General features: G+C 35.7%; 1 protein-coding gene across 3 annotated transcripts in view; it reads right to left on the bottom strand.

Annotated features, from left to right (window-relative positions):
• Nucleotides 1–16,441, bottom strand: part of LOC106139077 (ecdysone receptor) — a 188,256-nt gene that overhangs the window by 64,178 nt on the left and 107,637 nt on the right. The window lies entirely within an intron of this gene.

Genomic DNA, 16,441 nt, shown 5'->3' with positions numbered 1-16,441 from the left:
GAACTTCACTGTGAACACGGAGCTGATGTGGCCACATTTATTATGGGTTGTTATTTATTCAAGTGTTTAACTTTATGAGACATTAACTCAAGATTTTTATGTCTAACGTTATTTAAAGGATCGTTAAACTTGAAAGCAAGTTTATTGAAAATGCCTGCACGTCAATTTACGTGGATATTGAACTTCAAATTAAATTTACTATCTCCTTATGACAGGAAGCAACATTATATACGTCTACCTGAAAATATTCATTATGTTAACTTCAGAACACATATTCTTCTATAAAATGAACTAGTTAAATATACTAGGCAACTCATAGTTTCCGGTAAACTTGGACAAAGCATTTCAATAACGGACTCGATGCAGGTGCAAAGAGCGCGTGCTAAGAAAGGACTCAATACAAAAGGAAGTACACATTTTCGAAATAGCCCTTTTTCTAAGTGCCGAAGGACCAGTTGGGCTATTATGTTAATTCAAATAGCGTTAAAGGGCAAGACGATAAAAATAGTGGAATATACAATTAATGGCAAACAATTCGCTCGAATTATTGAACAATTCAAGGATCATAATTTTAAAAGAGTAATGCAACCTTATTTGTTTAATAATAGTAATGGCTGGTAAAGACGCTTAAATTAATGTATTATAAAAACTATAATTGTTTAGTTTTTACATAATTATTAAGAATCGAGTTCACTGATTTTAGATCATAGTTATAATTCAATGTTATAAATAAAATGTATTGCATTTAGTTCAAATTATAGTGAAAGTTACGAGTTCCTTCTGTGTGCAACAAATAACAATCATATTTTACTGATTCCATATTTCAGCAGTGCAATGAACAAATAATTGACGAACATTTTAAATCTTTTTACGAAGATAGCAGAAATTTATAGTTGGGTGATATTTATGAATTGAATTTAGTAATGTTAGTCCTGATGGGATGTTTCTCATAGTTGAAAACAAGGAGCACGAGAAAGGTTCATTGGGCACATATTAAGATAAAGATACGATAAAAGAATAATGATGCTAAAATCCGAAGCATGTCAGTTAAGCATACACTATTTTTGCGTATATTTCTGTATGATCTGCGGCACGATTACTTCGATTTTAAATTTTCTTGACAATAGTGACTGTAGCAGGGCGCTGGGTAGTTTTAATGCCAGAATCTAAAAGTATAATGCGCCTGCACGACCATAATATTTTTCAAAAGATCTCGATGAATTATTTATAGTGGCCGTAGACGCCATTACAATTATTTCTTTTCTACTTGAAGGAAACGACTTTTGAATAACAAGTAACGTGTTTTCAATCTTCGGAAGACAGAGTTGAACTGTACTTATGATTCGATTTGGATAAATGTGCATCTCAAGATTTCTTTCAATCCGTAGACAATGGTCGTATCATATTTTTCATACACATTTCTACGGATGAGTTTTCCAATTACTCTTAATTGAATTAAAATTTTCAAATTGCAAAATATTTTCAATACAAGAAATTGATAATGATTAAAAAAAATTCAACCTCACACAACCTTTTGATCTCCGGCAAAGCACAAAAGGTTGGTTTTAAAGTTTTGAAGCATAACACAAAGCCTTTCACCATGTCACGGTGTGCAAAAGAGGTAAACAGGGTGAACGAACTGAATTCAACTTGACACATTTTTTGGCCGGCCCAATTGTTTGGGAGCAGCGACCTGCGTTGCGCAACGGGATTGCCAATGCCCAGATTTGGGGCAAATAGGGAACCAAAGTTGAATGTTGAGGAAAAAGTTGCTAAGTCGGGTCTCACAAGTAGGTCAACGGTTCTTGTTGTTTTCATATTGGAATGGATCTTTGCTATTTTTAATTGCTAAACTATGTTATAATTCAAGGTGTATCATCATCTGTAAATGTTTTTAATACTGGGTCTCCTAAGGTGTAAAAATGATGATTAATATGAATTTAACTTACACGCACGAAAATTTTTATTAAACCATAATTTACAAATTTATTATTTTGTGAAAATAACTTTGAAAGTGTTGCTTTTGATACTAATGATAGCTAAGATAATTGTAAATGTTAATTATTCATTAAGATATAGGGATTTGATAACTTCATAAAATAAACGGGATTCCAAACTTTAGGGCAAGTGTTTCTTCAAAAAAAGAGGTAGAGTTAAAACGGTGAGAATTGAATCTTTTCTTTGGTAAACGAAAGTGTCCCTAAAATTCCGTTTGCGTCATGGGGGATGCTATAAAAAATGCAGGTAGAGAACCCCGAACATCGACCCCGGGTTTTTAAACGATGACGTCACAGTCACAATGATATGTGCCTTCAAAAACACGTAAAGTACAAACAGTAATTTGTTGTTGCACTATTCTTGTCACTAGAAAATTTTCTTGTTTGGTGTAAGACAAGATATAAGATGTGCAAAAGTAAAATTTTATGTACACGCTTCGATCATATATAGTTCAGGTATATTGTGTAATTGTAGTTATCATCATTTTATAGTTTATGTGAGATGTTAACATACGTTTTCCAGAAAGTATTCTTTGATTTTGTTAATCGTCAATTCACAGATTATATTACTTTTTAATGACTACACTTTGATTATAAATTTTGTTGCAGTCTTTGAGAGGAAAAGGACAAGAAATGATCGACACATTCGTTGTTTTGTTTTCCCAATGCATTCTCAGAATCTTCTGGGCGAACACGCACACCGATCCGAGCCAAATGGATGTTTTTTCATGCTTTCTCAATGTGTAACCATACAATTTGCACTAGCTCTGGTGTCGTTGACCTCTCGCCAGCTGTTTGACTATTATACTTGAGTTGCCGGCGAATCGTACCCGTACCATTCTTTCTTTCGAACCGTAACAAAAGAGCCGTGAATAATGACATCATTATTTTCGTCAAAGCCAGTGATAATGAGGACGCTGTAAACATTGTCTTTTGGATTTTGACCAAAATCATATACATATTTATAGTAAAAGATACATAAACGCATTATTATGTTTTATATTCAAGGAGTGCCGTGTGGTTCCCGGCACTATTACAAAAAAGAATAGGACCACTCCATCTCTTTCCCATGGATGTCGTAAAAGGCGACTAAGGGATAGGCTTATTAACTTAGGATTCCTCTTTTAGGCGATGGGCTAGCAACCTGTCACTATTTGAATCTCGGTTCTATCATTAAGCCAAATAGCTGAACGTGGCCATTCAGTCTTTTCAGGACTGTTGGCTCTGTCTACCCCGCAAGGGATATAGACGTGATCATATGTATGTATGTATGTATATTCAAGGAACGAAAAACACAACTAAAACAGTGTAAATTGAAAAGAATTTTAAACAGTTTAATGTCACGATTTCAATGTTTCTGTGTCATAGTAAAGCAATGGCGTGGGTCATGAGGAAGCATAAATTTAGAGGAGCCGATAGCAACATAGCCCCACAAACTAACAACAGCTGTAGATGGAACGGCACGCTACCAACACATGCTAGCACCCCTGCCACACGCACACATCTCACATAAAGCATTATAGATGTAACGTAAACAGAGGTAGGTTTATGTGTACCAGATGCCCCTATAGAAAGAGACAAAGATACAAGTAATATTAATGAAAGAATAGGATCTCTACAATAAAGATAAAGGGAGGCTTGACAATACGCAGACGTTTAATTAAAAAATTGAAGGACGGTAAAAAGAACCGCACTTGTTATAATTGTTCCTTTCAAGGTTTTTAGGCATAAGCGTAGGTGTGAGTGGAAATGATGGAGGCGATCATAAGCAAATAGCCTTAACCAGCGAATGTTTGAGTCGGGCTAATAGAAAAATAAACAAAACCAGGCTCGGGCGAGGCCGTTGTTAATTAACATACAGATAGTTTAATAAAAGGCAGGAAACAGGCAGCGAGGGGAGTAGGCAATGAAGCGGTAAAAATAGACGCGGGGGCGACGGGGACGAGCAGGAATCGATCCTGCCAACAATGCGCCGTGGTGCATCGTGCAATCGATATTCTATTCGAGTTGCCGTAAAATAGTTCCCCCTGTCTGTGGCATGTATTTGATTTCAGCACGTTAGTTTGCTATTTGGGGTTTGTAAATGATTAATCTAGATAAGTAGTTTATTGATTTTTGGATATTTTTTTTCAAAAATCTTAGAAAATGATGTTATAACACATGCTAAAGAAGCCATTTTGTTTGCAAGACGTTTATTCTCAAAACGGATTGTATCGTAACTGCGGGATCTGGACCGAACTTTGGTTATTGTTCCGCGACTGTCAGACTACATAAGCTTTTGAGATTAAATAACCTTGATAGTCTCCATCACGTTTGAGATTAAGAATGTGGTAATAAAATATTTTTAGTAGATACGGATTTCTTTAGAAATCTCTAAAGCTTAGTTTGGGTTAGAATAAAGATTTAAAATAATAAGAATAAAAATAATTTTCATGATTATTAAAACTAAAGCAATAAGATTTAATGAAAGTACTTTTATAACAGCCATCCAGCCCATGTGGTGTGTCAAAACAATCAATAGTCAGAGCAAAGTTAAACACGCATGTGGTCGGGAGAGCGGCGACAGGCGACATACCACAGCTGACTATAATCCCGGTTATTTTCGCTTGCCAATACGCAAGGCCGACATTGGGGCAGGTCAGGCACAGGCACTCGATGTAAGCCCTAAGTACTGGGGGAGCAATGTAGGTCATTAAGTGCAGCGATTGCACCGTTTGCGGAGCGGAAAACAATTTACTTTAAATTCGTCTGAATTTTAGTTCGAGGGGAAGCTCGTTCTCACTCAACCTTATCAGCGCAGTTATGCGAAATTGTGGTAGGTTGAGGTTGAAACGCTTGTATAATTCAATATTTTCATTCTTTGTTCAGGTTGCAACACGTAAATAAAGTAGCGTGGCTCATTGCATTTCTGTTTCACCTTTTACTTTTTCTAACAACATGGACTCTTGATTACAGAAAAAAAAAAAACGATTTCTGTCTATAATAAGCGCGTTCGGTGGGAACACAGCAGGAGTCCCACCGCAAGCTTCGCAGTGCGCTTCGTTCACTCGAGCAAAACCACGTCTAGACAATCCGTGTATTAACATTTATTATAGCCAGATTCTGTATTTTCTCTCACTTTCCACCATATTACCTCGTTGCATTACTACCATCGTATATGAACTTCGTGGTTTTATTAACATTTATTTACACCTACGCTTCAACATTTTATTTTAAGTTGTTTATGAGTTTCGTCGAAAACATACGATATCTGTTCACATCGGGTGGTCCCTAAAAGATTTTAATGGAATCCCTTAACTACATCATAAAACATGAGGGGTCGTCTGCTTTCGTGCGAAATGAATCATCGGAAAAGGGTTATGATTGGAGTTTTAATTGCATCTACATGTCGATGGTTATCAGATGAGTATACTGTATGTATGTCCTTTTACTCGACACTAGATATGATTCAGTGTTGTAGGTATTTAAATAAACCTTTTGTTATCGGCGGCGGTGTAAACGACCAGGCAGTACAAAGGCAGCCGGGCGAGGCGCCCTTCAGCCGACTGAGACCTTGGATGGATTTAGACGCAGTTCGATGGACTCCACGACGCCATTCGTTTTAGTTTTGATGTTGGCTTTGGACCTTTTATTGTATCTGGCCAGGAATGCTGCAACACGCAATCTTAATTGGAGTTAGGTTTTTCGTTTGGATTTGTTTAGAGCATTTTGGATTCCTGGAATCTGATCAGTGCGATAGCGTAAATCAAAAGGTCGGTAACCGAGGGGACCTTGGCCGCATTTAAACGTTCAGGTTCGTCGATCGCAGTTTGAATCACGGGAGTGTTTTACAACTTTCGCCCGACGATAAAGGCGTCAATCCATAGTTGAGAACGGAAATGCATTTAAATTAGCTGTACTTATATGAAAATGTGAAGTTAATTTTGTGCAGGTACACGGTACTTTAAGGAAATGTTTACCATGTATGCTGGAAAAAGTTATTCGTAAAGTAGTTTACTACGGAAAACATCATAATTTCGAAAAAAAAAACAAGGAGATGGCCGCCGAGATAAATTGTAAGAAAACATCGGACAAGGAGAAGTTAACATACTGTGACTATACACCAAATAAAAATTGAGATAAATAAGTTAGTATAGAAGAAGAATGCTTAGAATATTAAAAGTAGCAATGGAACGGTGACCTAAAGAGTTAATGTTTGATCCACGTTTCCTTGTGAATGTTCGGTTTATAAATACCCAGCGCCAGATGCTCGCGGCCATAATCAATTTTTATGAAAATATTTACTCGTTGAAATTTCATGCCGCAATTTTAAAATGTTTATGGGCCAGACGTGTTGACTAAGGCGTTGCATTGTTGTAAAAAAAAATAATTAAGTGAATTTAATAAGTCATATAATGATCAATTTCGCAATGATGAAAACAATAATTTATGATATCTGCTGAGACAGATCAAATGGGAAAAATGTGAGTAGGTAGCAAATTATTGCTGATGTAATCAAACGAATGTCCAATTGATTGAAATGTGTAACGCACCGATAGTGAGTTAAATACGTAGCCTATTTAGCTCTAGTGTGTCTGTGTCAAATGTTTATATTTATTCGCAAAAGCGGCGAGTTTCATAAGCTGAATCCTTCGAGTTAGAGATCTATGCTGAGAAAAGGATATGAGATAACTATGCTAGGGTTCGGGAGAGTTTTTAGAGGAGAGTTATATCTCTGCAGTGGCCATTATAAGTAATCAAAATATTATGGGTTTGTTCTACTGCCTACAGTTGTTAAAGCCAAGCGTTTAGTTTTTGTGTAGCCGTCAAAATAAATTCCTTAAAAGTATATTTTTTCTTTTATTAAATTTAGCACGCCTCTCCTTCTTTTTAAAAGTTGGTTGACGTAACTTTGTGATCTAAACACGAAGCGTATCAGCGGGCACTGTCACTCTGCAGACCTTGGCCGAATTCAGGGGGTCATCGACCGGGCCGGAGCAGGTCGCTTTCACCGCGCATGCGCGATGCAACTGCATTGCACTAGTTTGTCTCGCCAGTGTGTCTTTGCCCGTTTTTCTTTGTTGTTAAACAAGACTTTTTGTTTATTGTATTTGGGCTGATAACATATTATCCATTATTTTATTTTTATAGCATAACGAGGTAGGTTAGGTAAAATTAAATGACTAAAGAAATGACATGGTTAAAGTTGTCAAATATAGCGATGGTTAACTTAAGAATTTATTTCAGAAAAGAATAAATTATACTAACATGAACCAAATTAAATAAAAGCTAACTGAAGCTATGTAAATTTTTGGCCTTAACCAAGGTTTTGAGTAAACTTATCCATCAGATCATGTTTATAAGATCTCTATTTCACTCATTAATAATAATGAAATATAATAGGACAACTTTCAACATCAGTAAGCAAGATACCTATTAAAGCTGCTTCAAATTTGCGAAGTAATTCACTCAAACACCAAATAAACTATGTAAATTCAATATTCGTTCGGTAACCCCATATTTGTCGAGTCAATTGATCACAGGCAAACATACAGCCGCTTCTGCCTAGATATGACGAGTGCTCGAGTGTTTGAGCACTCGAACACTTGAATCTGATAGTGGTATTCTGTAATAGTCCCTTCGTTTACGCATTGAAATGTGGTAAAAACGCGAATGTGAAAAAGAAGAATCGTGTAAGAGCCTTCAGTTGCTTCAAATTATCAATGACAATAAATTATATTAACAACACCAAAAAATTTGATGTGTACTTTGAATAGGAACAATTCGGCTTATCGCAAAAAAAAAAATCATATATTATTTCCGTTTTCATTGTTCAAAGAGTTACATATATATACATAGCTTCGTCACTTTTACTTCAATAAGTTAATTAACGGATAAAACATAAACATGTAAAATATTAATTACATTTATAAATCAAAGCCAGAGATAGTCATAAATAGTAAGGAGAAGAGATATAAGAAGAAGAGATATTTCCAATAAAAATAAATAGTTACCCAAATGATAGCAAAATTAAAATATACGATAAAATCAGATATGTGAAGTGAGTTTTACAGAATAGGAGTCAAGTTTCTTGCCTGTTCAAATACGAACGCCACTGATGTTATCGCTCTGAAAATGTAGATCGATTCGAATATTTTTTGTGTTGTGGCCATCTTGGAATAGCGCCGACTATTACTGGTTTCCCCAGATGGCTCTTACATCTTCATAATATTTTTTGCCAGCAATCTCAATAAGTACAACGCATGTGTATGATGTTAATGTAATGGAACATTTATGCGATTAGTTCGCCTAAAGTTTTGTAAGGAAAGCTCTATCCATTCCAGCAAAACAAGGGTATGTAAATAATAATTATGAAAGAGATATGTACGTATTTTATGATTTGTATCTTATGTTATCAATATTATAGGCATGTAAATTGTAAAACGCAAGTATATTCATAAATTCATAATTTATAAAAACGTATATTTTTACGCGGTTTTCAAAAATACAACAGCTAAAAACTTTCGAAATTATTTTATGCTGTTTGACGTTATTAGTGAGGAATAAGTGTCGGAGTTAGTAGGTTCAAGGTACTTTGTTGAATAGGTAAATTGAAATTCGTTTCCGAAACATATTTATAATACCTCTTTAACGACAAGGGAGGCAAGGCAAATAATATGTTTACTCAAACCGCCATTATTTGATCAGTAGAGTGTTCCAGCCTTGAAAATCATTCCATCCGATAAAGTGTTACTATTTAGATATGTACAGTGGGAGCAGGAAAACTTGACCCCGTGTTGGGTTCATATTGGGTCCCCTTAATTTTAATGGCATAATTTGACTGCATAACGTATTTTTGGAATAATCATCGTTTCGCCTAAAACTATACAAAGCTAGTATGTCGTTAATAATCTCTTATAACTTAGGTGCCTGTAATCGTAGCAGTACATTAATTTTGTACAGACTTGATGTCATGTAACATTGATTTACATAAGTTTAATATTTTATAAAACCCACTGCTTTTTATTATTATAATAAAATTACTGAAATTCAAAACCTTAGTAATTACGTCTTCTGCGAATCCGGCGGCGCATTGATCAACGAAAATTTTAAATCCATAAAAACCGCAAAAGAAATTAAAGTGAGCCGCACCACCGCACCACATTTTCCCAACTGTTCCTTCCTTATTCAACAAAATGGCTGAACGATCAAGTAGCCACGAAATGTCAAGGTCTTAGAACAGGTTACCAATGGTCTCATGGTGTTTATTGGCGTCTGAACATAAACATTTTATAGACACAAGCGAATAAAGATTGTTGGATGACTTCGGAGGTAAATGTAGGTAATAAGAGATTTAAATTATTGATAATTGGGAATAAAATTAGAACGTTAAAATATGCATAATGAATTTTACTAATATTAAACTTTGCACAGGAATGAGGTTTACCGGGCGGCATTCTTCATTCTGTTATCAAATCTTAAACCAATATTTAAACGTATAATTTAATACTTTTTATTGCATCAAAAAGTTTATGTAAGCACTTATAAACCGTGAAGCCACGGGCGAAGGCTAGTATATTAATATTAAAAAGAAAATATCAAAAGTCAAAATTTACGGTAATTTTGCCCTCTGCTAATGATAGAGTTAATAAAACCAAGCAGTTAACATAATTGCAATAAATGAAAGTCCAGACTTCCTGCAAACAGAAACCCATTTGGCGAGACTACAAAATGTTTACGATACATAAATAAGAATTGAATTAAGTATGATATAAAGGTGCCCTGGGATCTGCCCGGGCATACACGACGTTCCTTTACATTCATTATGTCGACTGCAAAACAAAGCTCTTTTGTCGAGAAAATACGTTCCGTTTTAATTGAATTTTTAATAAGCAATTTTGTAAAAATCTTACTGTTGCTTTGTACTTTGTTCCTTCTAAGCTGTTGATTGTCTCGGCGAGTATTAACATTTGACATTAATAAATATTTAATTACCAGTTTATAGAGTATTGACCTTGCCTGGTAAAGTCGCCGGTGGCAATTTGCAATACAATAATCGTATTAGTGTGTAAATTAACTTGATGGAGGGTGACATTACATTACACACGATTTTAACTTATTTAATTACGCTAATATTATGTATATTATAAAAGTATTACTCATATTACGTCTTGTCATGTATGTAGTATGTTGCAGGTATACGATGAATAAGGCAAATAAAACATTATTTTATGCAACCTTCATAATATTTGGTAGACATCGTGGTGAGAATAAAAATGCTTTGCCGCTGGCTTAGGGTGAGGACAACTCCACCTTTACCTGTCGGGTTAAGTGACCAAAAAGTACTTACTAGCCACTCATCTCCCACTATGGAGACTGGGGTACGCCTATGATAATTGATAATGATCCTGTATTGAGTTAGTCAGGTTTTTACACGAAGCAACTGCCGTCTGACTTCCACAAATTTTTCAGGAAAGCCATATTTGATCTACTAGCCTATATAGGAAGGTTTCTCACGCTATTTTTCCTCACTGTAAGAGCAATAGTCAGAAATAAATTAATATAACTAAGATAACACTCATGGCCGCGTAAGGATTTGATCATGTCTGTCAATGTATTTGTTTATAAGATGCTTTTGTTACATATTCTTTGTTTCAATAAATTTATTATTATTATTATGTTGGTACATGTAAAATGTGCACGGGCCCATAGGGACCCGGTCATTTGGGAGGCGTTCATGGGGCCGAAGCCAACATGAAGAGGCCCTTTGGTACCTTTTGTTCTAGAGTGAGATGGGCACAGCTATGGAGATCTGTCCCTTGATGAACCATTGGGATGCACCAACGGACAGCCCTCCATAGCTGCCAAACTATTGCCAGGAAGGGATTTACGTAATTTGGGTCATGCGGATGGGATGCTAATGGATTGGATTTCTGGGCTATGGAGTGAGATACGGACATCTGCCTCGAAAATCTCTCACATAATTTTGATTAGGCAGATGGTGACTCGCTGCTCATTGGCTATACAGCAGCCTGTGGGCACCCTAAATAAGCCACCATGCGGCGGCCAGGGCGCAACACGTTAAAAGCAGCTATAGGATGCCGAGAGGTGCGGCCCCGGTTTCACGAGCACGAGGTATGACCCCGTGCTGGTTTCCCCGCTATTACGCCATTACGTGCAATACACTTCCATCCTGGAGCATAGGATCTGCTCTTGCGACTCCACTCTGGCCGGCCGGCCAAGGCAAGCCAGAGGCGGGGAAAGTGTAACTGTGTGTATGTGTGTGTATGGCGCATGTCTGTATGTTCCCCAGGAGGTAGGGTCCGTGGTGTCGCCACTCACCAACGGCTTCGCCACAAGCCGCCCCGCGGAGACTGACTGCACTGGGAAGGAAACCCTTCCACAGAGGGCGATGGGGTCGTCACGTCCCGACGCCTTTATTATTATTATTATTATTATGTCCCTTTGCAGTCGCCGCCTCGCGACACTATCGTACTGTACAGCCAAATACATATAATTACATCTATATCCCTTGCGGGGTAGACAGAGCTAACAGTATTTAAAATACTGAATGGCCACGTTCAGCTGTTTGGCTTAATTATAGAATTGAGATTCACATAGGGACAGGTTGCAAGCCCATCGTCTAAAAGAAGAATCCCAAGTTTATAAGCCTATCCCTTAGCCGCCTTTAACGACATCCAAGGCAAAGAGATGGAGTAGTCCTATTTTTTTATGTTGGTGCCGGGAACCATACGGCGCGAAACTTTGAACATTAGTAATGTAAACGTGATTAGTATTATGAAAAACAATATACCTATTACATCAAAACTCTGCTAATTACACTCTATATGTCTCGATTGCAACAATACCCTCAATTAAAATCGACAGACAGTATAATTTATTAACGAGCGATAGTACATTAATCAATGTTACGATGAGGTCATTTTGTAACATAGTGATGACAAGAAATGGTTCGGGGATATATTTTTCTTGAAAATTTATTTAAGTATTAATTCGAATTTTTAAAACGAGGTTCCCGTTCTTCGATTTTTTGTATAAGCACCAAGTGACGACATCAAGGATCGTTAGAAAAGAACGATTATAAAGGTAAGTATTATTAAACCTACACAGAGTAACGTGAACCCTGTTCATCCAACCATAGGCCAGGCTGTATAAAAGATCGAAGTAAGATATGAAGTCATAGTGATGTGGGACGATAACTAAGGTCGATAATTATTGTGTCCAAGTAATAACACAATTAAATGACCTTACAAATAACATAAAGATCTTATAAACAATGTGAATTAATGTACAATAAATTCACATTGTTTATAATAATAATTTATTGTAGATTGTATATAATACAGGGTTGGCATGACATGTTAAGTCCTGCAAATTTCAGAACTAAATTATAGAAGGGAAGGCTTTATATATAGGATTTTTATTTTAAGCTACTTATAGGCTAAAACGTATTATCTGAATCACAAAGTCATGCTACCAACCGTGGCCTTCGAGTATTTTTACCCAGTATAAGATAAAGATATAAGATTTAATATAATCAATCCAAAATTTTCAGAAGCGCCTGATGAATAATGATCTTTCACTATATTTATCTATCTATCTCTGTCTGTCCTTTAATAATATGTCTCTGAAAACATCTTTACCATAATCGACAGTCTCTTATTCATGTATACATATCACTATATTGTTGGTAGGATTTGCAAAAAATATGTTTTGTCCTATTTACATCCCACATAACATTACGCTGAAAGGGATATCTAAGTTTAGACACATCTGTAGTTGAAAACCGTCCAGACGAGAAAATGGCGGAATCCAGACTAGACCGAATATAAATAAAACTAACTAGACTAGCAACGGATATCCTTAGATTGAAGCTTTTAGAATTATATTTCTGGAATTGCTGTGATATTTCTATTGCCGAAAATAATGGACTCCAAAACATGACACTTATCTCAATTATCCCAATCTCAAATATTATACTTCATTCGGTTAAAGAACTAAACTAATTTTGATTTAAAAAATTATAGGACTACTTTATTTGAAAATTTCTTCAGGAACGAGAGAAACGGGGCTGAGCTTCGAAAAATAAGAGATAATTGATTATACCAATACGAAGTTTCATAATTTTTGACAGATGGCCTTGTGGTTTTTAGCGTTTGAGAATTATGAGCAAAATTGTCCGGCGTGGAGAGGAAGGACAAGTAAAGCCAACGCCAAGTAAACAGGACAAGTGTACCAGACTAGAGGAAGAAGGGTATCATGGATCGAATACAGAACCGGCTTTGTGGTTTTATTTTCAGTGCCCTCAATATATAATATATAAAGGGATATTAAAGGACTGCAATTCTTAAATTACATTTTGTATAATAATTGTCTGTTTATCTGTTCCAGTGGATCTCTATGGCAGGATGAGCTCATGCGCCGAAGGCGGGACAGAACAATCAATTAAGTTATCAAGAAGGATAATGATCGAGCCAATTGCTCGGTACAGACGTATATTCTTTATTCTTTAATTAGATATAAATACGAGACTTTGAGCAGAATAACGGATTGTTTACAATTTTCTTTCAAGCGATACTATAATAAATAATAAAAACGTTTGTATGTTTGGAACAAATCAAAACTGAAAAATTACTTTTTTCTCTGTGTTGGCGTTTATCTCTTAAAGTTGTGGACTGATTTGTTCCTGTTTGAAATGTTGCAAAGTGGGTTTTCTGAGCAAGGTTTGTATCTACAAATGCTATCCGTGCGAAGCAGGGGCGAGTCGCTAGTGAATGATAAAAACAAAATGCAATTAGTAATACTGATTAAGCAGATAAGTACCCAATGTGGACAGAAACAATTTTATTAAATGTTGTTCAAACAAGTTTAAAGATTATGATCGTTTTCCTAATATGGCAACTGAAACTATTAAATGCGTGTTTATGTAGTAATTAAAAACTGCATTTAAGATATCTGGCCAGAAATGAAACTCTTTTGACGTCTGTTGATGTACCTACTTTTAATTCTGATTGAATTCTGTAAGTTTTACTAATCTTCGCATTCGAATTTGCTCGTTTTAGTGTTCCCGGAACGAAAGGTACACTGTATACACACAGATGCCACTTAAAGGGTAGACAGAGCCACTTGTCACTAAAATCGAAGGTTATTAAAACATTTTCACTTTTTAGAAATACACGATACGAAATAAAGAAAAAGAATAATTTAACGCTTTACCTACTTCCGCAAAATAAACTATTTAATTACATTTAAATTTCTAATTCATTTGCCATTTGAAAAGCAAGTTCGCCTGTGACCCCATTAGTTAGTATAATTTAATTAAAGACTGAATTTGGCCTAAGCAAACTGCTGATTACAGGTAAAAATAATCGTAAGTATCACCTTGCTTTTTATGAAAATTAAAAAAAAACAACACATACCTATTTGATTCAGTATTTTGGGAATCAAAGTCACATTGGCCGATGAGTGCATTAACGATGTGCATAAACAGTGCGAATGACGATTTGTTTGTTCATCAAACATTTTGCTTGAGACAAGTGACCGAAAAAGGAATTTTGCCGAACACTATTTTATTTGTCAAAGATTTTGGTATTTGCGTTCTCAAGTACCTATGTAAAGAAAATAAAATTATTCTTAACTTGTGGCGATGTTTGCCAAAATAACTCTTCAGATTCACCAGACTAATAAATGATGTTGGGCTGAAATAAAAACTTTAATCTTAAAGATAATTATCGCTTTTCTACCCATTCGAATGGACGGAGGCACATAGCGCCATCTAGATCTCAACATTGTAAAGTGCGTAACACTACTACAGGTTCACAAACATTTTTTTCTCGATTCAATCAAAAACGAATTCGAGACACTTCCCATCCAACTAAATTATTAAAACATGTAGCTATAAATAGAACTACATGTTATTTCCTTGTAAAGGTTAATGAGCTTTAAATTCCTATAAATAATCATCACTTAGCTTAACATAATAAATATCTCAATTCTATCATTAGGCCTTGAACGTGGCCTGTCAGTCTTTCTCTGTCTACCCCGCAAGAGATAAACGCGTTGTTATATGAATAAACGAATGAATTACTTATTAAAATTAATTCCTTCAAAAACTATGAGAGTAGAAAGTAGTAAGTACATAATAATTGTCAGTTTTACCTAAGTACATAATAATTGTAACGTTATAATTAAGTGTGTTGTTGTCTAACAAAAATAAAATTATATAATTTTACACGTGAGTTCTAATCTAAGCCGCTACCAACAGTTCCGTTTCGTCCGAGTTGCATGCCTCACGTTGTGTCATACTCACGACGAACTCGACGCGCAGTCAAGAACGTTCGTTAACCGCGGTCGTCACTAGGCTGTTGTACCAGTGCCCCCATCTAGCGGTCAATGTCGACATGACGCAGTAAAGCGCTGTGGTGCCGCAATCGTCACATAGATGGCGCTACGAGTGTGTAAAGTTACGATGAAGGTTTAAACTTGTCTTTGGTTATGATTGGGAAACATTTACGCTCCGTTGGATTGTGAAAGATTTGCTTTTTTCTTATCGGAAAAATTAAAGGTCAAATATAAAAACTTTGCATAAAATAATAGGTATCATGTTAATAAGAATGTTCATCCCATGGCTGTTCTGTTCCAATATGGACAAGAACATAGGTAATAACACAACAGTAAGTAATATTTTAAGTTATCTACCTACCTAGGTAAATATTCTTACTACGTACAATATACATATAAGGTTTTCGAATTATTTACTAAGATATGGGATTAGCTGCATAATGCATATAAAAGTCTTTTTGTAATAACGATTGCTTGGATAGCTGAATTAAGTAGGTATTTAAGAAATGTTAATTTTGTTGGTCACAAAAGACCAATCATAATAGACCAAAACAACAAAACTTAAATTTCTATTCTTCCATCCACTTTTCTTTCATCCATATCACATAAATTGCGAGTTTGGCACCAATGAACATTAATCTAGAAAATAAAGTAGCCATTCCGAAGGCGAGGCAAAGTGTAACGACTCAGGGCTGTTGGCACCGAATTAGCACCATTGAACATGATCTCACCAGGTCGTGGCCATTACTCATTTGTATGTCTGTCTTTACCAATCGGGATGTCCTTTACACGGATATAACCACGGTTTTAGAGTTTGAAATCGCTTAGTTAGTGTGGTTGCCTGGAAGAGATTGCATAATGCCTTTTGTACACTACTATAGCATGAGTTTAGGGCAAGTTATTTATGTGCAATAGAGGGTATTCTATCTATCTAGTTTTCACAGCGAATATGCTGTATAACAACAATGTATTAGACGTAGATAATTGCGTGCAGATTAAGATGTAGTTACAGTTTCTCCAGAGTCAAATCTTTCGGAATTTTGATATGGGCATCAAAGTGGCATCAGACACAGAATAATCTCGGTATCAAACCATTTTTACGA

The sequence above is a fragment of the Amyelois transitella genome, chromosome 5 (genome assembly GCF_032362555.1).
Source record: "Amyelois transitella isolate CPQ chromosome 5, ilAmyTran1.1, whole genome shotgun sequence".
Classification (NCBI taxonomy): Eukaryota; Metazoa; Arthropoda; class Insecta; order Lepidoptera; family Pyralidae; genus Amyelois; species Amyelois transitella.
Note: the sequence above shows the minus strand (reverse complement) of the source record. Positions and strands in the feature narration are given on the sequence as shown.